Source organism: Anopheles coustani, chromosome 3, assembly GCF_943734705.1.
Source record: "Anopheles coustani chromosome 3, idAnoCousDA_361_x.2, whole genome shotgun sequence".
NCBI lineage: Eukaryota > Metazoa > Arthropoda > Insecta > Diptera > Culicidae > Anopheles > Anopheles coustani.
The window spans coordinates 57,810,201-57,837,589 of NC_071288.1; the positions used below are offsets into that span (position 1 = coordinate 57,810,201).

A 27,389-nucleotide genomic window follows, 5' to 3' on the forward strand; every position below is an offset into this window, starting at 1 on the left:
GTGGAATGTTTTCTTATGTTTTGACTGCTGTTTCTTTTATCTCTCTTTCCATAACTATGCTTGCTATCACGCAGTCTTCATCGGGCTTGTCGTGAGTATTTATGAGCCGCGATATTAGATCAGCGTTTCTGAAGTTTTGGGAACGCACGTATTCAATGGTGAAATCGTAAGACAGTAAAGCGAGAGCGAATCGTTGCAACCGGTTCGCTGTGTGGACCGGAATGCCGGTTTTTGAGCCGAAAATTCTAAGTAGCGGCTGATGATCGGTTTGTAAATGGAAATGCCGACTGAATACCATTTTGTGGAACTTCTTTACTGCGAATATTATTGCCAAGGCTTCGCGACCGATTTGGCTGTAGGCCTGCTCAGCCATAGTAAGTGCTCTTGCTGCATGCTGCGCCACCCGAACTAAACCGTCGCTATATACGTGGCTTAGCGTCGCACCAACACCCACCGAGGAAGCGTCAGCGGAAACCACGATTTTCTGTCTCGGGTCATAATGAGCAACTAGCAAGTTGGATGCCAATACGTCCTTGAATTTTAAAAAAGTTTTTATGCATTCATCTTCCCGGATGTCGCAAAATATGAATCGGACAGAGATAAACGACAGAAGATCAGTAATGAAAGAGTGTGCTAGCAATACCCGCCTTTTTCGCTCCCAGATTATGTCTGTGCATTGGCGATCCCGTTCTGGCCCACTTGAACTGATAGCGTGCTGGTCTCCTTCAGCAGCTCTCCCGGGAGAGCGCTGTGTGACATTGAGAGATCGCATGTTGTGTTCTCTCGCAGCAGTGCTGTAGAACGAGAGCACTTCTTCAGTGCTCATAGCAAACGTTAAAACAGAATGCAGTCTTACTCTTACTCCTTGATAATTGGTACTCGGACATCCTGATCCTGTTCACAGCAAAGCAAAACGAGTTGGGCCAGATCCTGCAGTAACAGGCAGTAGATTTCTACTCCTTCCTTAAGTTTGATGATGAATTATAACACTCCGACTCAACTAACTTAATGACAGTTTTCATATAAAAGAATTAAATCCTGTTTTCGCTGTTCAAGTAATACGTAAAAGTATAAAATAAATTAAATGAAAAAATAAATTTTCAAAACATAAGTTTTTCCCTAAACGTACTAAAAAATAAAAAATAATGTACGTTAAATGACATATGCATTTATGTATCAGTTTTTCGTCTTTATCGTTCTTCGCATTACATCGAGATTGCTCTCAGTTTTTTTTTTAAATTGTTTTGAAAATTTATTTTTCCATTAGCCTCACGGCCACGAGAGGCGAAAAACTTTTTCGGCACTAACTTTTTCGCGACTGTGAGTGCCGAAAAAGTTTTTCACAATCTGTGGATGGACCACGAAAATGGTAGCGAAAAAAGGGTGAAAATGTTTTGACAGCTCAAATCGAAGCAAACTGTTCTGCCGTGGTGCGTATTATCACCGAGTCTACCAAATATTGAACGTTTATTTGATATATTAATCAAAGAATTATCAATTTCATCTAAAACCTTCAGATAGAAGACAATGTTGTGAGTGCCCTACCATAAAGAGCTCGGCCACGGTAAGCGTCGTGAAAACGATGGTGAAGCGAAAAAAACCGGTTTTTTCGGGTGAAAATTATTTTTCAGCTGTCGTGGCCGTGAGGCTATTTAATTTTTTAAAAGCTTGTTTGCACTGGCTTGTCCAACAAAAGAGTTTGTCTGCCTTTAAAAGTTCGCTCAAAGGATAGCGCAGTTTCCTCATGTTGGGAACGAACTTGCCATAGTAGTTAATGGCCCCTAGAAAGGCACGGACATCTGTGATGTTAGCAGGCTCCGGAAGACGGCAGATGACTTCGATTTTCTCTGAGCTAGGGCGTAGGCCGTCTTTGTCGATGATGTGTCCCATGTACTGTATCTGCCGTGTACGAAAAACGCATTTTTCTTGACGTACGTTTAACCCATATTCCTGCATGCGTTCCAGAACCTTGGTTACGGCGGCATCATGTTCCTTCACGGTTGCTGCGCCGATTATTATATCGTCCAAATAACCGGAAACGCCTGTTAAGCCAGCCAGCATAGTGTCCATTAGCTGCTGGAAAGCGGCTGGCGTGATTTTGATTCCTGGCGGCAACCGATTATAAGTATATAAGCCGCGATGCGTGTTGATGGTCAGCATCGGGCGATATTGGGGCGCAATCTCCACTTGTAGAAAGGCATCTGACAAGTCGATCTTACTGAAAATTGTGCAGTTTGCCAACCGTGCGAAAATGTCCTCCGGCAGGGGTAGAGGATACTCGTAGGGCTGTAGTGCTGAGTTTAGCCCCGTACTGTAATCCCCGCAAATGCGAACTTGGCCGTTCGCCTTTCGAACCACCACTACCGGGGCCCAAACGGATGATGTTACCGGGGTGATGACTTTTAGCTGCTCTAGTCGGTCGAGTTCGCGGTTGACCGTGTCCTGAAGAGCGTACGCCACCGGTCGTTTGGGCCTAAAAATAGGAGCACAATTAGTATTTGGAACTATTGGTTTATTTGCCCGAGTGCACAATCCTGTGCCGTAGAAGACTTTTGGAAACCGCTCGTGAAAGTTTCCGTACGAAACCGCCGACACTGCCAGGCTGCGGCAAAACTTGTCCATTAGCAGCGTCCATAAGTCCAAGGCGTCCACGAGATCGGTTCCCAGGAGAAGAAGTCCGGCGTTTGCTACTCGTATTGTAACCACTGTAGATCGGTGTCCCATGCTGACTGTGCATGAGAACTCGCCGTCGAGATGCACCTTGCCCCCGGACGCAGATCGGGCGATGACAGATGGTGGAGCCAGGGCTACTAAGCTGCGTCCAGGCCGTCCGGTCGATAACGGTTATATCTGAAGCTGTGTCGAGCTGCATCTCGAAACCGACACCATTGATGATGACTGCTGCCAAGCAACGCCGTTTTTGGCCACTATTACACTTGCTTTTCCTTTCTATCACGATCACTTGCCTTTTTATTTGTTCACTTTCGTTGTTCTCAACAATTTTCTCTTGCGTCTGTTCACTTCGGCTGTCCGTGATCCAATCCTTGCCTCGTGGTCTGGGGACACTTCTGTCAACTCTCCCTCTTGACAGCCGCTCATCTCCTTCCGCCAGCTGTCAAGGACCCCCAGCCATCTAATTCTCCTTATCTTGGCCATACAGGGTCTGGCCCGCTAATTTAGACGCTACACACCCTCACACAAGGCGAAACTTATTTCCTTAAGGAAGTGGCGGAGAGCTCGAATTCTTCTTCAGGAATCACGTCTAGCTTATTCCATCACTAGAGCCTAATGCCCACTCTCCTACTTTCTACATGGCTCTGACGAGAGCTACTCCTTCCCAATCATACTCCTCTAACCATTCTCTAAACGGCAGCACTCCTGCCCAATCATTCTCCTCTTACCATTTCTAGACAGCAGCGACTCCTGCCAAATCATGCTCCTCCAACCTTTCACTAAACGGCAGCAACTCCAAATTTTTTTCACCTAAAGACAGCGATTCCTGTCAAATCTTCGTTACATAACGGCAGCGACTCCTGCCAAATTTAGATGTCTTCACTTCCGATACCTTCCCTGACTTCGTTTCCGCTCTCCGCTCACCACCGTTGTGACGGCCTAAGCTCAACCAAAGCGAATCTGACCTGGCTTGATCATCAAGCCAGGAGATCTCTGAATCCAAATATCACGATTCTATCTCTATACAAATTAACCATAACCTACCATATTGTTTACCACCACCTACCAAAGAACTATTCCTAACCATCACCATTAATGTACAGCTATATTACAACCTATTTACACTCCTGCCGGGGGGTCCGCGACAGCCGAGCGGTAGCGCCGGTTAGAAAATCGGCCCATGAGCGCCGAGGCTCAGCACCTCGACGGCAAGGGTTCGAATCCCAACCCGAGACCGGACCCTCCCCTGTACGAGAGGACTGACTATCCACGTACAACAGGGAAACAAGTCTCGTAAGCCCTTAACGGGGCAGGCATGACCAAGAGGTCGTTACGCCAAGAAGAAGAAGAAGACACTCCTGCCGATATCACCATGGTTTGACCATGTGTTTTGTTTTCTCTTGGTTCTTGTTAACAGCCGCTGCTGTCTCCATAGCTTGCTAGTCTACTTTCATGTCTTTTGCGTGGTACCGCTCCCGCTTACCACTCACCACGTCCTCCAACGTATACAAATTTGTGCCACTGACCTCCCTGACGATCGCGGGAATAAACTTTGAATCGAGTTTCTGGTTAAAGTTATTCACTTTCGATGAAAGGGAAAACGCCCTTCGCCATACCAAGTCCCCTGGCTTGAAAGCTACCGTTCTCGTCCGCAAGTTATAGCGTTCCTTCGCCCGTTGGTGATTCCTATTGATTCGGGCTATGATAAATTGCTGTATGTGCCGAATCGTCGAGAGCCGCATGTCCTGGGCCACTTTTGGGTCGTCCGCTATATTCAGGTCTTGCTGTGCGTAGAGGTCCGTATGCAGCAGCAGTTCCCGCCCGAAGTTTGCAAAATGCGGCGAGACCCCCGTGACGTCGTGCCGCGCGCTGTTTATTGCCGCTGCAACTGCTTGCAGGTTGTCGTCCCACCCTCGATGATCGCCATCGAGAAGTGCCCGTATGCTCGTGATCAGCACTCTGTTTACACGCTCGGCGTTGTTTACCATGGGGTAGTAGAAGGCTGTCTTCATGTGGATGATTTTGTGCTTCGCTAGCAACGCATTGAACGTGCTCGATGTGAACTGCTTGCCATTGTCTGATAGCAGGATTCTAGGACGGGAGAATTTAAGAAAGATGTGCTTTTCTAGGAAGTCCACCATCTTCCCAGAGTCTGCCGATCGCATTGGGTGCACGACAACATACTTGGTCACCCAATCCACCACTACCAGCATCACCGTATTCCCGCTCCGCGAGCGCGTGTAGGGACCCACGAAGTCTACGGAAATTAGTTCCCATGGGACTCGAGCCGGCTTCTGATTCCCCATGTCCGGCATCATTGTGGTGTTCGCCGCTTTGCTGGCCTTGCATGTGGTATAGCTCCGCACATAGCGTGCCACCTCCTCCATCATCTTGGGCCAGTAAAAGTGTTTCTGTACCTTTTGCCATGTTTTGCGAAACCAAAGATGGGCGGCTGTTGGGCCGTCATGGAATCGCTCGATCACCGCTCTTCTCTCCTCCGAATGGGTACCACTTTCTTCCATTGATGCTCGGTGAGACCTCCCTCGTCCTTTGACTTGCAGTTTTTGTACAGCTCGTCGTTTACGATCCTGAAATCGGGGTACTTGTCGGAATCGTTATGTACATTTTCCCGCAGTCGAAGGTACCAGCTGTCTTGGACCTTGCTTGTTGTTAGCACCGTGGACGCCACGATGCGTGATAAATCGTCTGGAACCGTGTTTTAACAACCCTTGCGGTATTGAATGTCGAAGTCAAATGCGTTCAGACGGAGTATCCAGCGACTCATCAGCGCTGTGGGATTTTTCATAGAGCGTAGATACGTCAGCGCTGAATGATCGCAATGGACTGTAAACCGCACTCCTTCGATGTAGCCTCGGAACTTCTCGATCGCACGTATAACTGCCAGGCACTCTCGTTCGGTGACCGAGTACTTCCTCTCCGATGACGAAAGTTTTTGGGAGAAATAACAGATGGGATGTTCTTCTCCGTCCACTTCCTGTGTTAGTACTGCTCCTATTGCTACGTCGCTTGCGTCGCATGCCACCGCGAAAGGCTTGGTGTAGTCTGGCATGGCAAGAACTGGTGCTGAAACCAACGCTCTCTTGAGTTTCAGGAAAGCCTCTTTGGTCCACTTGTATTTTCCTCTTGTCTTCGTAAGATCCGTTAAGGGCGCTGCGAGCCTTGCAAAGTCCGCTATAAATCGTCGGTGCCAGTTGCAAAGCCCTAAAAATCGTTGTAACTCTTTTCTATTGTTGGGCACTGGAAACTGTACGATGCAAGCGGTGTTATCTTCGTCCTCCATCCAGCCTTTTTCATTCCGCACATATCCCAGGTACTTTATTTCCCTCCTGCAAAACTGCGACTTTTGCTCAGATATTGTTATGTTTGCTTTACGCAAACGTTTCGCGACTTCTTCAAGTAGCTGCAGGTGTTCGTCGAAGCTTTCAGAGCAGATGATGATGTCGTCCAAATAATGAAATACCTTTGGTTCCATGTCAGCAAAACGATGCGTCATTAGTCTCGCCAAGGCTTGACAAGCTGTGCATAAACCAAAAGGTACCACCTTGAATTGGTAATGGCCTCGAGACGGCACAGTAAACGCCGTCAGCGGTCGCAATTTCTTTTCTAGAGGGAGCTTCCAGAATGCATCCTTGAGGTCGATGGAAGAGATATATGCGCATCCACTTAGGTGGTTCATGATCGTCGCCATTTGCGGTATTGGAAACCCCTCATTTACCATTATGGAGTTCAAGTGCCGCGCGTCTAAACAAATCCGGCATTGCCCTGTCTTCTTCTTTGCGACGACGAGTGGATTGTTCCACGGTGAAAGCTGAGCTTCCTCTATAACGTCGAGCTTCAGCATTCGGTCGACTTCTTCATTGACTGCTTGCAATACGTAATGCGACATGGGATAATGCCGTTGTTTCCGTGGAGGATTGTTCCCCACATCTATCCGGTGTTCGTAAAGCTGAGTTCTACCAATTGCCTGGGGTGACGACCTTGGGAAACTTCTTATCGTTTCTTCTAACTGTCGAGCCTGCTCCTCGGTCAGTTGCTTAATTGCTGTCGTTTTTTTGCATCTACCTTCCTATTATCAGCCTCCGTCGCACAGCACACTGCCTTGACGCCGAACTTGTTCCAAAAGTTCATCCCCAATATTACACAATCTGGAAGACTAGGATCTAGTAGTGTTGGCAATGTCTCGTTCCTCTGGTTGTAGACTATCGGCAACGTCACGTAGAATTCGATGGGGTGTCGCGTTCCGTCCGCCGTTTTTATGCCTCCTTCCACCTTTTCTTTCCTCAAACCAAGTTGCTCCATCAAGTTGACATTTTTTCCTCCAAGCAAGGAACAATTTGCTCCGCTGTCCAGAAGCGCCCACAGGTCTTTTCCTAGAACACATATCATTGCGTGAGGCCTGTTATCTCCTTTCGTATCAATTATGATCGAGTTAATATTAGGGATATCTGAGGATCGTTCGTTTAGTGGCGGAAAGACCAATCCCTCACTTACTGGCCTTCCGCTTGGCTGTTTCCCTGATCTTGGTTGCAAGTCGGAACTGCTACGTAGCGAAAATCCTCTCTCCCCACAACGGTAACAGAACATAACTACTTGCTGTTTTTTTGCAATCCAAGAAGCGACGGCCTTCTTTCTCACAGTTCCAGCATGACCTTGATGGAGCCTGCTGCCGATGTGGTTGAGTTTGCGCCCCTCGATTCTGTCCTGAGCTGCTGGGTTGCCTGGAACTCTGCTCTCCCCCATCTAAACGTGCTCTCAGCGCGTTCAGGACCCCCAGCCATCTAATTCTCCTTATCTTGGCCATACAGGGTCTGGCCCGCTAATTTAGACGCTACAACACTACGGACATCGACTGTGACCACCCGGATTGCTGTACGCCGCTTCCCATGGTGCTTTCCGGAATGGCCTTGGAAACGGTTCGGCTTGCAGAATCCGGTTTTATGGCCGACCTTGTGGCAGGCGCCACACTTATTGGAACGGAAAGGGCAGTCGCGGACCCAATGAAGCTCGCCGCAGAGCCAACACGCCGTCCTGGCGCTTCGATCCTGGCGCTGTCTTCCTTCAGCGTTACAATGCGGTTGCACTCTCCCAATAGTTGTTGCAGAGTAATTTCCGGGTGCTGCTCGATCCGTGCCAGAAGCTTTACACGGATGTCCCGGTCTTCTTCATCCTTGGAGCCGATCACCCACAGGAAAGCCTTTTATCAGGTCTATCATATCTAACAAACCACCGTTCGTTCTCTACCAGACCGGACGGACCTGCCAACGGTTGTATATAACAAACAACCGTGCATCCCGTTGAAATTGCCAGTGGATGAAATCACAGAAACCAGAAAAAGTGTTTTAACTTGAATTTAAAATGAACATACGAACAAAGGTTAACGAACACTACGTTGACTGAAATGGCTATCATTTTTGATAGCCAGTGATGTTTCCTGGGGAGCCATGGCTATCATTTTTGATAGCCACCTACCATGATTTTTGAAGTACTATATCTTTGAAATGACAACTCTTACCTACAAATCCTTTGGTAGTTACATAGTTTCATCTCCTGTCTAGCTCAATTTGTGGTTGGTTTTAAAATAACTGTGGTATCAAAAAAGTTACAAGTTGTTTTAGTGGAAGGTTTTTGTTTATTGAATCACATGTGAATCGCTTTGTCTCTTTCGCTAAATGTCATTGCGTGTCTATTGGGTGAATGAGACGGATGCTGTCGCGCGTCTAATACGTAAGCCGTTTATTGGAGAAATCTTGAGGCGCGATATATTTAATAATAACGTTAGCAGAAATAAACAATAAGGTTTTAAAGGCAAAACACCAGAAAAATATCATTTGCTGAGCTGTGTGTGTGCGCTTCGAGTACCTGTGCACTTCCCAGCAGGCCATGGCTATCAAAAATGATAGTGAGCGATATTGTATGAAGAAAACGTTTGGCCTGCAGGTAAACACGACCAAAATAAGCGTGGCAGTCAACGTGTTATATATGGTCTCATTCGAGCATCACTCCATCTCTTAGCCTCAAGCCTCGTTCTTGTAGTTCATTAATATCCACTACAAGTGGCCGGAGGAAATATTTCAAACGTGCACGGCTTTGAAAATTCACCAATGTGCCGACCACCAATACTGGGCATTTGGGTAACTCTACCATTTTTATATGAATCGGCATAACATGTTTCCGACTCTTTTTAATTAATCGAAGACCACCTATGGAAACGTCGATAGATAATTGCTGAACGGCTGGCATGAAGTTCATAGAAAATGATTTATTCATTCAATCATGATGATCATTTATTTATATAAAAACATACTTAAAATGGCTGTTGAGCACGACTTCTATTCCACGGTACCACATATGTAGAAGGTAGAAGATATTTTTGACCAGTCACCAAATATCTATAGGCTCTTTTTCCAAAAGTAGACTACTGTGAAGGCAGAACTGAAATTTCATCTATATTCCAATTTTTTTTTTTTCTTAATTTGAAAATATTGTCTACCTGATTTAAAGACCATGCGGGTTTAATCATTTCCTTCAAAACAGGCACCAACTGTTAAAAATTTAAAATATTAGGTTTTGTATTTGCTGATTGATCTTTTTTTTTGCTTCCTGTTTAAGTTGCTCATTTGCCTCATAAAAGTCATTCAATTGTTTGCGCAGATTGGTGTTGGTTTCCACTATTTTTTCCTTCTCAGCAAAAACTTTTCGATTGTATTGAACTATACCTGATTCTGACTGTACCGTTTCATTGTTACTATTATATGTAGCACTAGCTTAAAGCCCCGGCGTTGCTCGGTGAAGAACAGGTTGGGAAAAGAGTTATGGTTTTACTCTTTACTTGAAAGTTCGATTTAATTTAATAGTAACAATAACGGCATATTTAAATTGCTTGATATTTCATCAATTTCCCCGTGATGTATAAACCTTGTTGCAGCTAGGGAAGATACACCTTGACATTTGTTTACATGGTTGTTTTGTTTGTGTTAGTAAAACTGAGTTTAAATTGTTAAATTTAGAAGATTTTATCGAAAAATAGTGATCAAAAAACCTTTAACAACATCTGCAGTGCTTAAACTACATGTGGGAATAGTTTCAGCTTTGACAGTTCAATATTTTTCGAGTTTTTAGTGTACATAGAACTCCATACATAAAAAAAAGCTAAAGTATATAGTAGATTATAAAGCTCGCTGGCACGCGGGTCTGCAATTAGGGACTTGGAAGAGAAGCTTTGAGGAGTGTGTAGCAGCGAAACAATCCGTCATATCCTTGTGAACAACTTGCAGTATCACAAAGTTTCTGTCCGATGGGTGACGCGGAGGTTCAGAAAGAGGTCAACACCTGGCTGCGTGAGGCGGACGTAGAGTGGTATTCTGCTGGCATAGACAAGTTCATCGTGCGGATGCGCAAGGTGTTGGAAAAAAACGGTGATTATGTAGAAAAGTAGCCAAGACCTTGGCCTTTCCAACGGTGTATCGCTTTTTGTAAATAAATGTCATTTTCTATGAAAACAAAAATTGGAGACCTTACTTTATTGTCAGCCCTCGTATTAAATGGCCATGGACGCCAAGGCTACGACGGGTTGTCCTTTCTGGCACTTATCGAAATTGATTATCAATTCGTTCGCTCGCGTGGTGGTGATAATCTGCGTGCTGGAGAAAAATGTGTGGGCCTTTACCCGAGTAACAAAAATAGTCATGTTGCGCTATGAAAAGGGCCCCAGAGGCAGAAAATGTCACGCGTGACATAAAAATGTTGTATACCCCGCGCATTTGGCGCGCATTTGCCGCGCATTGTGACAGTGAAATGCGCGGGTCTGAGATACCCTCGTGGGCGATTTTGCGCATGCGCATGGGTCAGTAATGGCGGCCCCCGAGTACCCTGTGTAGTGATGGTCATCATGCAAACATAAGTCCGCCAGTTCCATACATTGTTGACAACATATATTTGTTTTCTGTTTAATTGATTATAGACGCTAATTTACACTATTCTTAATATTAAAATTCACTTAATATCACTAAACACACAAAATAACACTGGAAATGTGATCCGGCCAAGTTTAACGCGATTCCGAGGTACGCCGTCGGACCCACATAGGTCAAGTGGTAGCCAAAACCAACTCCATACAAAACAGCTTCTGCAAATAAAAAGAGATATAAAACACTTAACATGGATAAATAGTATAACATATGATAAAATACTCATCTTTTTCCGTTTTCCACCGATGAATTCCTCGAGATCGGATCGGACGCCAGCAGCAGTACCTCACCATGCGGAAGAGTAGCGATGTAAACAACACTACAACTTCCAATTTCGGGCCGAATATGAACCGCAAAGCAAGCCCACGCACAATTTCTTCACTCTTATCGATAATGATCACTAAATAACACCGAAAACACCACTAATTTACGCACTTTACTTTCACTGCGCTCGACGCACTCCAAGCCGGTCCCGGCGGCTGCCATCACTGAACGCTCCCCTGACAGCTTGACTGTGAGCGAAGGTTTGAGACTATGGTGGCCAAAACTAAGTGTGATCGTTGAACAAAAATTGCGTGTGACGAAAGTTTATCTGTTCTATATTTTTTTAAATTTGATAATGTTTTTTTGTACGTGGTTGAGGTTTTGCCATTCAACAATTGCATGAAAAATCGGTCATAAAAATAATTTGTCCACCCGCAATGAACTTTGTCCACAGGACAACCAAATCCCATAATAATGTAGGCGGTTTGGCTTGGCACGGAGCGATTGAAAATCTGGTCGAAGTGTGAATTTGATTTTCATTGTTATTTTCAAATACATGGACGTAAATCATATTGAAAATGATGGAATCGAACGCATAATCTCTTTTCTATGTTTATTTCCGTTGTAAAATGTGCTGAAATCATTTCAAGTGCATTATGGACATGCTTTTTAAGTACGTTTAATCTGATTAGTTTTATAATAAGTTTGAAATTGAACCAACTAAGTTTGAACGACCAACAAGGTCATTGACCAAAAGAGCGAGTACGAAAATCCGGGGTCGAAGGTGGGAGTAGGATGGCCTGCTGCGTGTATCAACGGTGTTGCACATCGTTTAAAAAGTGTGGGCCAATGAGGGGTGGAAACGGGTGGAGACGGGAGAGACGTAGACGTGACATGGAATTTTGAGTTCCCGCTGCCACCTGGGTGCGCTTTTCATTGTATCATCAGGGTCCTGATGGAACCCGCGAAATATTTAGGTTGCGTGACAAAAACGGCGTGACGCGATGTTTTCTATACAATGCGCGGTGTTTTAAATGGAGGCGATGTTTTCAATATATTGTCATCACATACTAAGAAAAATTCCCGAGCCGTACTTTTATAGTGAGAAAACGTTTTTTATTATAATATATTTCACCACCTTACAAACCGTTTATTTACATGGAGCCGCCTTTACTGCAAAAATCAGCCATCTCCGCACCTAACTTGCATTCCACCGCGTGATGGCACCGCGTTTGAGCTTCTGGTGCCGCTGCTCCTTGCGTTGAACTTTCGAAGAGAAAATGCACAAAATTTAGCACAGTTTTGGATTCTTTCTGATTATTATTAATCACAATAACGTTTACTTACCGAATATTAACGAAAACTGCCGCTATATTACTCTTTTCCTAACATTTTTGGTGAACAGCAATTTCACTCTGCAAGCGGTGGCAAAATCCAAACAACTCTGCTTACAGCAGGCAAAAAACCAACTGGTATGGTTTACGTTGTCTTGTTGACATTTGGTTCAAAATCATAATTAATTGTCAAAATAATATTTTATTTTTTCTTCATCGCTTGGTAATTATGAGGAGTGTTTGAAATGATGATTGATATAAAACTGAACACATTGATTCTATTTGATGCTCAATATTTGGATCTGGTTCACTTATTTCGCTTTCAGCCACTCAAAAAAGTGTTTTTCAATTCTCCACCACACTTCTCCGACTGAAAGTAATAGCTCGATAGAAGACCCATGTTTTTGACATAATATTTTGTTTCTTTACATTATGAATCATGATGAATCATGGTATGAGAGGTGTATAGCGATGGTTTTGGTTTTTCGCATTCGCTGTAATCAATAAACAATAATTTTGACCAACCGTACGCAAAGACCATTATAGCGTTACGTTATCGATAGGTGGCTGTGCGAGCGATCGTTCTTACTCTCGCAACTGCTCAAGATAAAACAAGTGCAGTGCTAATTTTCAACCTTTTGATCGAGTATATACGCTGAAGCAAGAAGTTCAAGAACTTCCTGCGAAGTTTGATTTCGCCTGAGAAGCGCGAGAGAAAGTCCCTTCCCGCATTTAACGCAGCAGTACATAAAAAATACTGGCAGTTAAGAAAACTGATTTCATTGGTATTTAATATAACTCATTTTGAAGTGCCTTCATCGTAGTCATGGTTAATTTTTGATATGAATCAATTTTCCGATTCAATTTCAGGGTTTTTATGGTTTGAAAAGTTTAACAACTTTTACCACACCTACCCTGTTTAATGCGCCTTGGCGAACCTTTCCGTGTTGCAGTTCTATATGCAAGTATGGGTCCATCAGGGGTGGGATGGGGAAATTTCTCCTGATGCATCGCTTCGTCGCGGTGTTTTGTTCGCGATGTTGTGCTACCGCTTGCAAGTATAGACTCGCGGAGAGAGGAGCACTGGGGTAGCACTTTCATCGCCCTGGCGTTTTGTATGGAAAAAGTTGCACCTAAACCCGCCGTCGCGCAACTTTGTTCGTCGGCTATTGATGATCTGGTGCGTAACGTTTGTGTTTGTGCAACGGTGCGCATCTTTGAGAATAGTGATGTCCTTAAATTCTTTCATTAAGCTTACGAATGGGCCGTTGGTATGGTTAACGCATGGTTTCGAAAACGGTGGTGATGCCGGGAATGTGAAATTGGGTTGCGTTGTCGATCAGCTTGCTCCTTTTACCGTCTACGAGCAGATCGTAGTGGTTAAGAAAATCTGCTCCGATAATCGGAGAGCTGACGTCTGCTATAGTGAAACTCCATGAAAATTATCTTCAAAGTGAAAATTATAATCAAAAATTTGTTATCTCACAACAGATAACACATTTTTGATCGACACGGAAGCCGAGTTAAGTGTTATTATGTCGGTGACATGCATGCAGTACATTTGAGGATGCATCGCGGTGTGCATTAGTACTTCTGGTGACTATCATCTGTGGCGTGTTGCCCGCATTTGGTGTGTCTTGGTTAAACTCAGGCTGGGAACGGTGCAGGATGCTCGTTCCTTTTGGTGTGTCTCGGGTAACTCAGTGCGCTAGCGTGGGTGTCTTGTCCTGGTGTTTCTATCGTTGGAGCGAAAAACGAACTAGTTTTTCCGTGAGGCCACCGGCAATTGCTCTTCGAAAAAAATATAAGTACCATTGTCTTTCGGGATATCTTTGTCTCACTTCTCTGCATTATTGCCGTGCACCAGCACGGCACGTAGTATCAATACCACTAGCATATCCATCGGCGTGGATTTGGTAGTATTTTGTTATTTTTTGTTATTTTATTAATGCACAATGTTCACCTTAAAGGTTTAACAATCTCTCGCGACTTATTAACTAACCTTAACTAATACAAAAACAAAAAACTGCTGCATGGAGATGGGGTAGAGGGAAAATCTAAGGCGAAGAGGAGCGCAGATGGGATCGGAAAGATGATAGGGAGGAGAATTCGAACCACTCAAAATGCTCATTGAAGCGACTAACAGCGGCCACAAGCGGGTCGTCCTGGCCAAGACGTGTGCTACGACTAGGGACGGCAAGAAGGGGGCGGGGGTGGAGGATGCGGGAAGGGGCATAGATAGGTATTTGGGAAAGTAGGGAGGCGCAGTCAATCTCACCCAGAAATAAGCCAGCAACGAAAAGGGATTTATTTATTTATTTATTTATTTATTTATTTATTTATTTATTTATTTATTAAAAATTCAACGGACTACGCGGTCCCAGTGAATGTCTTAAGAACTAAATTAACAAAAATCACAACTTAATCTAACGTAAAATGCGGTTTAGCAAGAAGCCTGGCTTTGAAAGTGTCAATAGATATGTTAAAGTCAAATGCTGGATAAGCTTTGTTAAATGCTCTGCACATGGCGGTCATTGGTGCAAACTGAGCGTAACGCGTCCTACTAAATCTAACCCTTAAAAACTCAGTGGTCCGCAATTGTCGGTATGGTGCACTAAATTCAACTAGCTCAAGCAGGGATGGCGCGTCGATATCACCACGGATTAATTTAGCTACAAACACAGCTTGAGCTACTAGCCTGCGTTTGTTTAAAGACTGTAATCCAAGTAAGAGACAACGGGACTGGTACGGGGGAGGTAGGTTACTGTCCTCCCACCGTAGTGAACGAATAGCTAGCCTAGTGAATCGTCGTTGAACCTTTTCTATTCTATTACACCAAACATCAAAATGTGGGGCCCAAATAACACTACAACATTCAAGACACGATCTGACAAGACTGACATAAAGCATTTTTAGGCACACTGGGTCATCAAATTCCTTAGTGTTTCTTATCACGAAGCCTAACATTCTATTTGCCTTGTCAATTAATACGTTATAGTGCTCGCAAAATGTTAATTTATTGTCAAGGGTTACACCTAAGTCCCGAAAAGAGTAACAGCGATTGAGGCTCTGTTCATTAAGCGTGCACATGAATAATTTAGGTTCTCTTAGTCTATGGAACGACACTAAGCAACATTTATCAACGCATAGCCCAAGTGAATTGACCTTACACCACGAACAGAGAGCATTTAGGGCCTCCTGCAGCCTAACACAATCCGACAGTTCAGACACTTCACAATAAACCTTTAAATCGTCTGCATACATTAACACAGAAACATTTTTAAGAACATTACAAATGTTGTTAATGAACAGAACAAACAGCAAAGGACCAAGGTTGCTGCCTTGAGGGACGCCTGAGGAACTAGAAAATGAAGCCGAGATGGCATCATTGATTTTCACGCTGTATGATCTACCACGTAAATAGGAACTGATCCAAGCGAGGAAGTCTGACCCGGCACCCAGTTTTGCAATTAGCAAGTCGTGGTTCAGCACATCAAACGCCGCCTTGAAGTCCGTATAGACGGTATCGTCCTGCCTCCCAGCTTCCATGCTTCGGAGGGATGAGGTTACGAATTGTGCGAGATTCGTAGTCACGGAGCGCTTGGGTACGAAGCCGTGTTGGTTCTGTGAGATGAGATAAGCACAACTACTCAATAGTGCATTACGCACCAACGATTCAAACACTTTTGCTATAGCACATAGAGACGTAATGCCACGATAGTTGTTCACGTTGTGCTTATCCCCTTTTTTATGGATTGGCTTCATCCACGATGTCTTCCACGATGACGGAAACTTGCAGCATGTTGCAGACAATTTAAAAAGCAAACACAAGGGGCTGCATAAAGCTTCAGCACAATTTATAACGACAGCTGATGGGATGCCGTCAGGTCCAGGTGAGAACGATTTTTTGATGGATCGAATCGTTGCCAAGACCTTTTCCTCCGATATGTCCATATTGTTTAAAGAGAAATCAATAGCATCAATGGGCACATTGCTTACAGCTTCCTGGAGATTAGCGGCGCTTAAAACTTTCTCCGAATAGTTTTGTTGAAATTTCTCCGCAAATAGATTACAGGCATCTTGGTAATTTCGAGCAGTTCTATCCCCAAATGTAACCGTCTTTGGCAAGGCAGCATTCTTTCTCTTTTTGTTCACATAGTTCCAAAACCGTTTAGGATCCGATGCCAAGTTCGACTGCATGCGATTTATGTATTGCCGGTGCATTATGGAATTCAGTCGTCGAAAACTGTTCACTACAAGAGCATAACTCTCTTTATTGGCTGTGGAACGTCTTCGATTGTAGCGCCGGAGCCATTGTGCTTTAGCTGTTTTCAATGCCTTGAGCTGTCGATTCATCCAAGGGTGAGACTTTCTAGAGCGAGTTGTCAATGGACAGCACATATACAGTATCTCCCTTAGTCGCGAGGAAAAGAGCTCAACGGCATAATCGATGTCAGTCGACTCACAGATAAACGACCAGTCAGCCGAAGCGATCAACTCAGACATTTTTAAGAAGTCGGCTTTGTGGAAGTTCAGAGATCGTTCATTGGGTACAACACTTGCTGATATGTTTGGAGCGGCTAATACCGGGTTCAATGTTATTATCAGCGGTGGATGATAAGTATTAGGTGAGACAAGTAACTCAATGGCTGGCTTAATGACAGTTAAATTTTCATCCATAGTTTCCTCGTCCAGAAATACTCAATCCAACACTGTTCCCGCAGAATTGGTATGCATGTTGATTTACGACAATCCGCAATAGGTAATCTCGTCCAGCAAAGGTAGGAAGGCAGCAGATGGTCGTGAGCGAGAGAAATCCAAAACGGGGCGGCAGTCATCGACTGAAGACCAGTGTAACGAAGGCTGATTAAAATCTCCAAGAAGCAGAATATTATCATATGGATATGCTTCTCTAACAGATCTAAGTGATTCGCAAAATTTGTTTATCAGCTGGTTGTCATTACAGCGATCTGGAGGTAAATAAACAGCCCCAATCAAAAAGCAACTCTGCACACGGACCCATAAACACTCGATCGATGGTGTATTAGTGCAGCAAATCCTTGATTCCAGCAAAGAATCGACCGCAATCAACACTCCGCCTCCTCTCTTCTTTCTGCTGTTCAGTTCATTACGGTCCAGTCGATGGACAGTGTACCGAGGGCCAAGCACCTATGCTGACGGAATGTCGTCGCTGAGCCAAGTTTCGGTAAGAGCAATAACATTGTAATCAGACGTCTCTGATGCCGTGAAAATATCGCTTAATTTCGTTCTAAGTCCACGAACGTTTTGATAATAAACAAACAAGGCAATCATTGTGCTGCGAATCCCGGATGACGGCGACTGGACAACGAAGTGTGTGCGTGATGATTCAGCATTGAAAAAAAATCTCGTGTTGAGGTTGCAGCCGAGGTTCTGTGCTGACAATGTGATTCGGCGAATCGATCAGTGTAACATTAGAAGCAATGCAAAATGCGGATTGAGCAATGTTGCGTCTAGATTCCAGGGTCTCGCTACCCAGAAGTTGGCAACGAGCCTGGTAATCTAGCCTCGTGGCCGAGAGATTAAGGTGGCGGTATAGGACGAATCGCGTGAAGCTACGCTGGACACCCTCGAGCCTAGCGATCCAGCCAGAATCTGAAGGGCACCAGACCACGCTACCATACTCTAAGATAGAGCGAACTAAGCAATTGTAGAGAGCTTTAAGACAAAGCGGGTCTGAGAAATCAGCTGCATATTTACGCAGGAGACCAAGCATTTTATAAGACTTAGCAATAATAGCCTCTATGAGATTCTTGAAGGTAAGACCTGAATCCAGGATCACTTCAAGACAGTAGGAAAAAAGGATAGGATTGCGGGAACGAGTAAAGGAAATAGTGGAACACTTGGGAAGGCATAGGGTGAGGAAATTTGCGGAGCACCAATCCAAGAGGAGGTTCAGGAGGGATTGTAATAGCAGGCAATCAGAGGGATTGTGAATGGGAAGGAAGATTTTAAGGTCATCAGCGAACAGGAGACGAGGGTAGGAGTACATAGCTGATGTCATTCACATAAATGAGGAAGAGGAGAGGACTAAGGACACTCCCCTGTGGAACACCGGAAGGGCAGGAGAAAGGGTCGGAAAAGCGATCTCTAACTTTCACCCGACAGGAGCGGGGAGAGAGAAAGGAGGCGAACCACGAGGCGATCAGCTCAGAGAAGCCCAGTTTAAGGAGCTTGGCCAAAAGCAGACTATGACAGACTCGGTCAAAAGCTGCCTTGAAGTCGGTGAAGACCGCGTCCACTTGGAAGCCCTTATCCAGGTTGACACTGACAGTCGATACAAAATCAACAAGGTTAGTCGTGGTGGATCTGCCAGGAATGAACCCGTGTTGTTGATTACTTAACTCAGAGCGAATATAGAATAATAACTCAATCTAAAATAATAATAGGAGATCGCCCGAGTTAATACGGTATTGAAACCCTGCACCCCCTCGTCGATTGTCGTACAAGAAAAACCAAAGACCAATCGACGCGGGAGAGGATGCCGTTTAACTTATGGAAGTTGGTTTTCGCAAAGTTAAGGAGCCTGGGAGTGTAGATCCTAGATCGGCTTGAAAAGGTAGGTTGAGAGGCATTTGAGAAAGTAACAGCTAGATCTAACGGCGGGTGGTGCGGGTCCACGGGCACAAGAGGATGGCCGCTGAGTTCGCAAGTACAAGGTCCAGTTGGCGATCATTTATGTTGCGAATCCCACTCAGCTGATGAAGATCATGCAGGTGCAGTATATCTTTGAGCATGGAGGCGTACGTCTCTTGATGGTCCTACAATCATGAGCGGTACGTCTCTTGATGGTCTTCTCGTAACTGCTCCAATACACTCGGAAAGGTCACTAAGCGTCCTGCGATCATTACTGAGGTAGGGTATGTAGATGGTGCCGATGATGATGTGTTGACCGCCCACTGCATCGATCCAAACAGCTTCCAGTGAGAGGTAATTAGAGCGCAGCTTATGCGAGGGAAGGCGATGAGAGCACGCAATGAGCACTCCATCACCTCGTGTACGTGTAGAGTTTGCATTATTCCGATCGCAACGGTACACCGTGTATTGGTCAAGATCGAAGAATAGGCTGGAGGGCATCGAAGGGTCAAGCCAGGTTTCAGTGAGGAGCACTATATCGAAGTCGCACTACGACCCCAAACGTTTGGGTAGAATCAGGAGTAATGTTGTAAGCGAGGGTCGGGGGCAATCGATCGGGTAAAAGTTTGGTGTCGCAGGTCAGTAATCTGCTATTGTGTTGAAATGGTGACGGGAGTGGTTGGTAAATTTATCCTGCTGGCTGGTACTGGAACTCTCGGATCGTGCCCAGGGGTGCCCACCCCCAGACCGATCCTCAGAGGGGGAAAGTACACCATGGATTGTGCTTCTTCGAGTGATGAATTCCTTGAAGACTGTTCCCACCGGCCACGTGGTAGGTGACAAAGCTTTCAATTTATGCTCCAGCGACATCCCGACCTTGAACGAGATGAAGGTCAGAGTGCTGAGCTCCTTGTTTTGAGGCACAAGTTTGACAACCCCATTCGTCCAATGCCCATTTGTTCAGTGATAAATGCTTGCCAGTGGCCGTTGGACGGCAATGCGAAATATAGAGCCAGAATTTCGGCGTTTCTGGCGGTAGTATTATCGCGGCATGAGATGCCTTGGTGTTAGGAGGCGCAGTGCCAGTGAGAAGAGTTGATGCTGGTTCCACAGCAGGTGGAGACGGGGGGGAACGGTCCATCAGTCGTCGCTTCGGTAGGTTAATACTTGAAGTAGTGATGGCGGTTGAAGCGGTAGGTGTGTGTGTGTTGGGTGAACCCGTGGAGCAGGCCGGACAGGTGGGTTGAGTGCGTTTTTCAACGCAGCCTCAATCGAAGATGTGGCTGCGTCCAGACGTGCGCGGGATGAATCCATCTCAGCTATCAGTTGCGAGCGAAGGTCCGCTAGGGCAACAGAGAGTTGTTGAATCGCCAGCTCTTTCCCATTTCGACGGGTCTCCGTGCAACCACTGCACTGCCACAGATGTTGCGATCCTTCTCGCGAGAGCTCTTTAAGGATGGCACCACTCACACCCATACAGGATCGATGGGTCCAACGCTTGCAGACGCCGTCGCAAGTGTAGATAGGATCCGCCAGGGACGAAGGGCGGGCACAGACGAGGCAAAGGGTAGCCATCGCAAATCGGGTTCAACAAACGCAGCAAACCGAAAACACTTCGAGGCGCACGTAAACAAATCGCAAAAATTGTAGGCTGACCGACAGGAGCGGCTTAGTGGAGCGAGGAAAAAGTACGTGTTGACTGTTCGATAAATGGCAAGCGAAGCGAATGTAGTATCACTACTGAGTGACACTAGCATATCCATCGGCGAAGATTTGCTGAGTCACGATGATTACGGGAGGTGCTTGTTGGTCGTTTACCCAAGAAGGTAAACGAGGACGGGATCTTGGTGTGTGGTTGATTCGTGGTTCGGAGTTCGCACAAAAAGGCGACACGGTAGATATTTTTTGAGCACTAATAAGAGAGCTAAAAATTTAGTCTGCTTGCCGGAAGTGTCGGTTCGCGAATGACCATTCTTGCTCATTTCTTTATTCTCTTTCGATACATCAACGCCCTCTACATTTCTCTGTCGGTTTACAATAGTTGGTCGATTGTCTTTAATTAGTCGACTCACGTTTGTCAGCAGATCGTCCGGCATCGACCGCACTCGAACGAACGTCATTAATTCTGGCAGTTAACTTGTCAGCAAATTAATGACATGGTGCTTCGTAACTCTGGTATCGATTTTCGATGGAAAATATCTCTTCTATGCGTCGTGTTAACGCGTCGATTCGCTCTTCTAATGTTTCCGTCCTATTGTGGTCTTGTTGCACCGATGCAATTTCGTTGTGCGTAGCTTCCATTATTTTATCCGCTACGTTTGCCTGATCGTCGAGTGAAGCGGATGGCATTGCGGCGACTATTGATCGGACGGTGACTGGCAGGGCGCGCAGGATTCGTTAGGATGACAACATTGTTGCACCAAACGTTGGATTTATTGTTTGAAAAAATCTCGATGGAAATTAGATGGTCCAGGCGTGACAAACTAGGAGAAATCAAAATTCCATTTTGTACGTATAGCAACATCATACAATTATTTAATGAGATTGCAAAAACAAGATTCGTTACACCTACGGAGAAAGATGTTAGATTGTATATACAACAAAAACTAAGAGATTCGGCATTGAGGCATTGAGAAGATTAAGAATGAAAGGAACAAGAAAATCTATTAGTCATAGCTTTAAGCGCAAAAGTTAGTTTTTTAAGCTATTGACAAACTCAGAAGAGGAATGATTATTGTTATGTAATGTTTCATGGCTTTCTTCCGAAGAGGTCAGTGTCCACGAATTTGGTTTCATTCGTTGATAAGTGTATTGCGGCTTTTGGGCAAGGAAACCAGGTTGACGCTGTGTACTGGAACTTCAAGTCAGCGGTTGATCGGGTTACGTGTTACTGTCTAAACTGCGTCATTTAGGGATTGGGTATTTGTGCAACCGAGTGTATAGGGTAAAGATTAGGGTGGTTGTGTCACGTTCTTTTATTGCGGACTCTGGAGTGCCCCAAGGCAGCAATTTGGATCCTCTGCTATTGGTCAACGACCTGCCGCGATATCTTCAGTGGGGTTCTGTGCTGATGTATGCTGACGACGTAAAAATTTTCAACGAAGTGCAAATCCCTAGTGACATTGACCGCCTTCAATCTGTGATACCTAAATTGACATTGGTGCCATATTAATAAGCTACAACTTTGTGAGGGTAAATGTTATGTGATCAGTTTCCATCGTCGTAAAAATCCTTATACTTATATGGACCTGTTAAGAGATTAACAGGTTTACTACTGTTCGTGACCTTAGTACCATACTTGACGCTAGTTTGACATTTCGTGAGCACTATGAGCATATCATTAGTAAGGCTAACAAATCTTTAGGTTTTGTTTTAAGGAACTCTACTGAAATCTCTGACCCTGTGTGCCTTAAATCCTTATATGCGGCGCTGGTACGATCGATACTAGAATTTAATGTCGTTTTGTGGGCTCCCTACTACGACGTTTGGAACCAGAGGATAGAGTCCATTCAGCGTAAATTTACTCGCGTCGCCCTACGCAGGCTTCCTTGGAGGACTAGCGGCCCTCTGCCTGATTACCAGATGCGTTGCTTGCTTCTCGGTCTGCAGCCCCTTGAACATAGGAGAGGTGTGGCTCAAGCCATGTTTTTGTTCAAATTGCTGACTGGTGAAATTGATGCACCATATATTTTGAGTCAATGTCCTGTTCGTGTTCCTGTGTATTCTACGCGTAATAATGAGTTCTTATATGTGAATCCAACTACAACGAGGTACGCTGAAAATGCTCCGATACTCGCAATGTGTCGTTCTGTGAATAAGTTAAGCAATATAATAGATTTTAACCGAACCTCTGATACTAGGTGGAATCGCATACGAATTTGTTTAATTTTAACCATGGCTTAAATTAAGCGATGGTCTATTTTAACCGCTCGAATTTGGTATCGCGTACAGTTTCAATTGACCATGGTTAAATGTTAAACCATCGTTTTGTCGAGTATACTCAAGAGGTATATGTTGGGGTGCACTTTTGACACGAAGCAATTTTGACGCTTTGATTGCAATCAATTAAAAATCAAAATTTGACCGTTTTCTAAACAATTTATAATAAAAAAACATCTTTTCTTGTTTCTTTTTGATGCTTTAAAATTGTTACTTTAGTTATTTTCGTGGTATTGGTACAGTTTTCTTTACAACTATTGAATAAATAACTACATGATTGGGAAAACATCAAACTGTAAAATAATTTACCTTCTTTAGTATGTGTAACCTTTAGTCATTCTGTCATTCGCTTTGATTTGTGTGCACGTTATTACAAATTATTACGTTAAAAGATAAATTTGCTCAATATGAATATTCTGCCACTAATTCTCGCCACCGAAAACAATCCAGTGGATTTGGTGGCATATCGTAGAAAATTACGAGCAGAACTAGATCCAATGACACTTTCGGACAGAGCGTAAGTGAAAACAAACAAGAGATGTTTTATCATGATAGACAAGTTTCTAATGAGTTTCTTGTTCAATTTTAGATTCATTCGTAATTTCAGAGTTACGAAAGTACATTTAAGAAAATCCTTGGTTTGATTGCTGCGCAGATCACACCACATCACAACAGAGGTTTGACTGCCAAGCAAAAACTAGCGGCCACGAGCGAGAACCTTCTTTTATGAAAGATCCGAAATCCCGGGTGTAGTGATGAGCGTCGACGGCTCGCATATACGTATTCTAGCCCCAACAGAGGATCGAGTCTCGTATTTCAATCGGAATGGCTTTTATAGCTTAAATGTGTTGATGGTAACTTAAAACCATTCCATATTTTTCTAAATACGTAATAATAATTAACTGATTTTCCAGATCTGCGACCATCGAAAACTAATAAGATTCGATGCCAGATGTAAAGGATCAAACCACGATTATTGTGTAGAGGATAAAGTACGACTACGTAAGTATATGAGACACAGGGGGACGGTGTTACACACACTATGGGCCGCAGGGAGGAATTAGGATTAGATATAGTTGTAGAATAGAAATAAAGTTAGTCTTAAACGAGCAACTAAGAAGCACAGTTAATTTTGAATAGTATCCGAACGGGAAAATAGTGTTGAAGGCTAAGGCAGCGCTCTGTGAGCTATCGAACAAGACAAACACGACAAACACGACAAAAAAAAAACGATCAAATCCATGCAATCGTATGTAGGTGCTCTGTCAACCTGCATCGAACATGTCAGACAAACACGACACAGAACAAAACAGTTTGATTTTGTCGTGCAGGGCTGTATCCCACGGTGAAACTGTTATACCTTGTGTATTCTGCTACCTTGCTGCTTGGATGAATGACAGTTCTTCACGACAATTCACAGAGCACCTTTCCGACAGTGTCGTGTTTGTCGTGTTTGTTGGACTGTTCACAGAGCGCTGCCTAACGGAACACGAGGTCCGAACAACCAGGAAGGGTTATTTCTCATAATTGCATCTTCAGCATAAGTCCTGCTTATGCATATTTTGAGCAAAAGTGGCAGAGTGGGGACAGAATGTTTAAATTACTAGGTTTGTTTTGTTTGACTTTCGTAACATATTTCAACTGCCATTAATAATTGATAATATCCTCTTTAAAGATGACTCTGCGTATCCTGCCAAGCCATGGCTCATTAAGCCCCACAGGAATGCTGCCTCGAACACACCTGAGGCAATATTCAATCAAAGGCATGCCAAAGCTCGTGCAGTTATAGAAAACGCATTCGGTGTTCTCAAAGGAAAATTTAGATGCCTGCTTGGCAAACGCCTTCTCAGATATGCACCCTCAAAATGTGTGCGTATTATAAACGTTTGTTGTGCCTTGCACAATCTGTGTATTATGTGCAATGGAGCTGAAGAAGAGCAGTATGAGGAATAAAAGCTCTCCAGTTGATTGATACTGATAAATTGTTCGGACTTTCTTCTTCTTCGGACTTTATATTGATTAAATTAGAGATTTTTTCAATGTAGTTCATTTATTTTTTTACTTCTATATATCAATTTATAAAGTAACTTTTCCTAAATTTGAAACAAAATTACAACTAACAGTAGAAATTTGAAAATTAATTATTGACAACTTACAGTAGAAAATTGGAAAAAAGTAATGAACTTAAAACTATCGAAGATATAGAAAATAACTAATTAACTAATTACGGTTTTTTAAGTACTTCTAGTAATTCTTTTTGAAAATTTAAAGTGCCATATACAAACGTTCTGGCCAATTCATTTAAGCTTTCTAAGTTTTTGATTATTTTTTCGTTTTGTTCCAAAACAGCTTTAGTAAAATCAGGCTGTGGTCTCCGGTTTACCTGCTCCTGTGGAAACTCATCGGCAATAGGTTGTTGTGGTAGGCTGCTGTCGGATTCTATATCTATTGAAATTGTACCGTTAACATTTGTATCGGCAGAGTTCACTGTTTTCTTTTGCGGTGGTTGGTTTAAATTGGTGGTTTCAATTCGACGTTTGGATGGCCCTGGCTGCTGTTCCGTTTGGTGTTGGGGACTCCTAGACAAATGGATTCGGGTACCGCGGTGACACTTTTCTCCAAATTTGCCTAGGCCAACACACGTTCGTCACCTTCATCGATTGAGTGGAATTTTGCCACCCCTCCTCCAGTCATGTTTTGCTGTTTTTTATTTTCGGTCAGCTTCCGTTTGGTGTTATATTTTTTCTGAATTCATGTCTATGAAAGAATAATAAATATGGTATAAGTAAATTGAACCGCATTTTCTAAAATAATGGAATATACTAAATATACTCACCTGTAGCCAGTCTTTGCCCGTCTTGAATGGTGGTCCCATGGCGTTTAACTGCAAAGCCGCATCGTCCCAAAAGTTGGAAGCTTTACTTTTTGATGTACCAGTCGCAATTTCTGGATTTTGTTCCATCAGCTCCAACAACTTTTGCTGTTGAGCTTTGGAGGCTCTCTGTCCTGATTGTTGCCTATGGAAAAAACATGTTAAAGCCAACAATTTTTAAACTTATGGGTTCTTACTTACATGTTTGCTTCCGATTTCTGATATCTAACTGCACTGGTTGACAAGATTGGTTCGACTGATACGTATTAAGATGGCACTGGATAGCAATAGCACAGTTGACCTAGCGAAAAGAGCGCGAAAGCGAGATGCACTGTGCTAATGCGTAAGGTCTCCCCACGCGCTATGCTGTTGCTATGGATACTGTTGGAAATGTATTCTAAGCAGTTGTCTACATTCAGGCGTTTAGGAATGCAGGAATCCTTTTCTATTCATTTAAAAGGAATTAGGGAATAAGTCAAATGAATTATAAGGTAACGCGAATGAACTATATTTGACAGATAAATAAACAGTAGCAAACTGGAGCTCAAAGTGTAAGGTTGTAATTGCACAGCACGAAGACCATCCGAAAACTCATACAGATACTATAAGGAAGGGGACATTTTTCTAGCGCTCTGATTGTTTGAACGATTTGATGAACGTTGAACGATTTTTTGGTAATCGATGGCTACTTTGCTTTTCGATGGTTACTTTGCCGAAAAATAAAACAACGCAAAGCGTGAACATTAAAGTTCGAGTTTAAAAGGAAGGGAATGAAACAATAACGTTCTTTAAGCGTTGTGTTAAGAATATTTTTCTTCGCATCGCAAAATACTTTTCAGTACTTCACATTGCAACCTACGCGTGATGGTGATGCAAGATAACGTTCTCCAGCATACGATTAACACAACAGCATCGTTACAGTCGTACAGCTGGGTATTTTTATCGCTTAATGAAATTAACCGGAAAAGCTTCTGTTTGGCAATACAATGGCGCATGTCTTTGCTTCATAATTTAAACAATCCGAATTTTTAAAGACAAAACACCATGGTTTCACTGTCAAGAACAATTGTTCCATTCCCTCAAATCGTTTCCCAACTCCTTTATGCATCCTGTAGGTTCGCTACAAATCGACGCAAATCAAATCGACTGTTGTGGTAATACTTCCTAGCTCTTCCAATTTGTTTTTAAAACTTGAAAAAAAATTCTTGATAAGAGTGCCAAAGGGACTCTTGCAATGACATTAGTGTGGGAATGGGTCCGAAAGTTTGCATAACGGAAATAGGACTGGCCAGGATAAGGACCCACAATCGAAACAAACAAATGGAAATGGTTTGTTGAGTGAAGTTCTTTTTGATGCTCAGGAAAGTATTCTCCCCGTCGAAAAGTTAGGTCAGTTCGTTTTACTGCTCCTATTCCTCTAAAAACAGTTAGATGATTCATTCTTACACCTTGAATTGTACACTTCAACACAGTGTCGGCAATAAATACTAACGGTCTAACTTCAATTATGTTTCTATCTAAATGTATGCCCGTTTCTATCAATGATTTTAATTCGTCTGCCAAAGGCCGTAAAAATTCCTCTATGTTGTTGGGTTTTTTATCTCTAGCAAAAATGCCCACAGTCATTGGTGGTTCTATAAGCAATTCGAATATACTCACCAAAATTGACCAAGATTCAAGCTTAGAGCTTCTGTGTAATCTCAT

The 27,389-nt window shown here is 43.7% G+C and overlaps 1 pseudogene; it reads left to right on the plus strand.

The window, feature by feature from the left end:
* The first annotated feature begins 23,220 nt into the window (after positions 1–23,220).
* Positions 23,221–25,168, plus strand: LOC131263529 (uncharacterized; annotated as a pseudogene).
* The last annotated feature ends 2,221 nt before the right edge of the window (positions 25,169–27,389 follow it).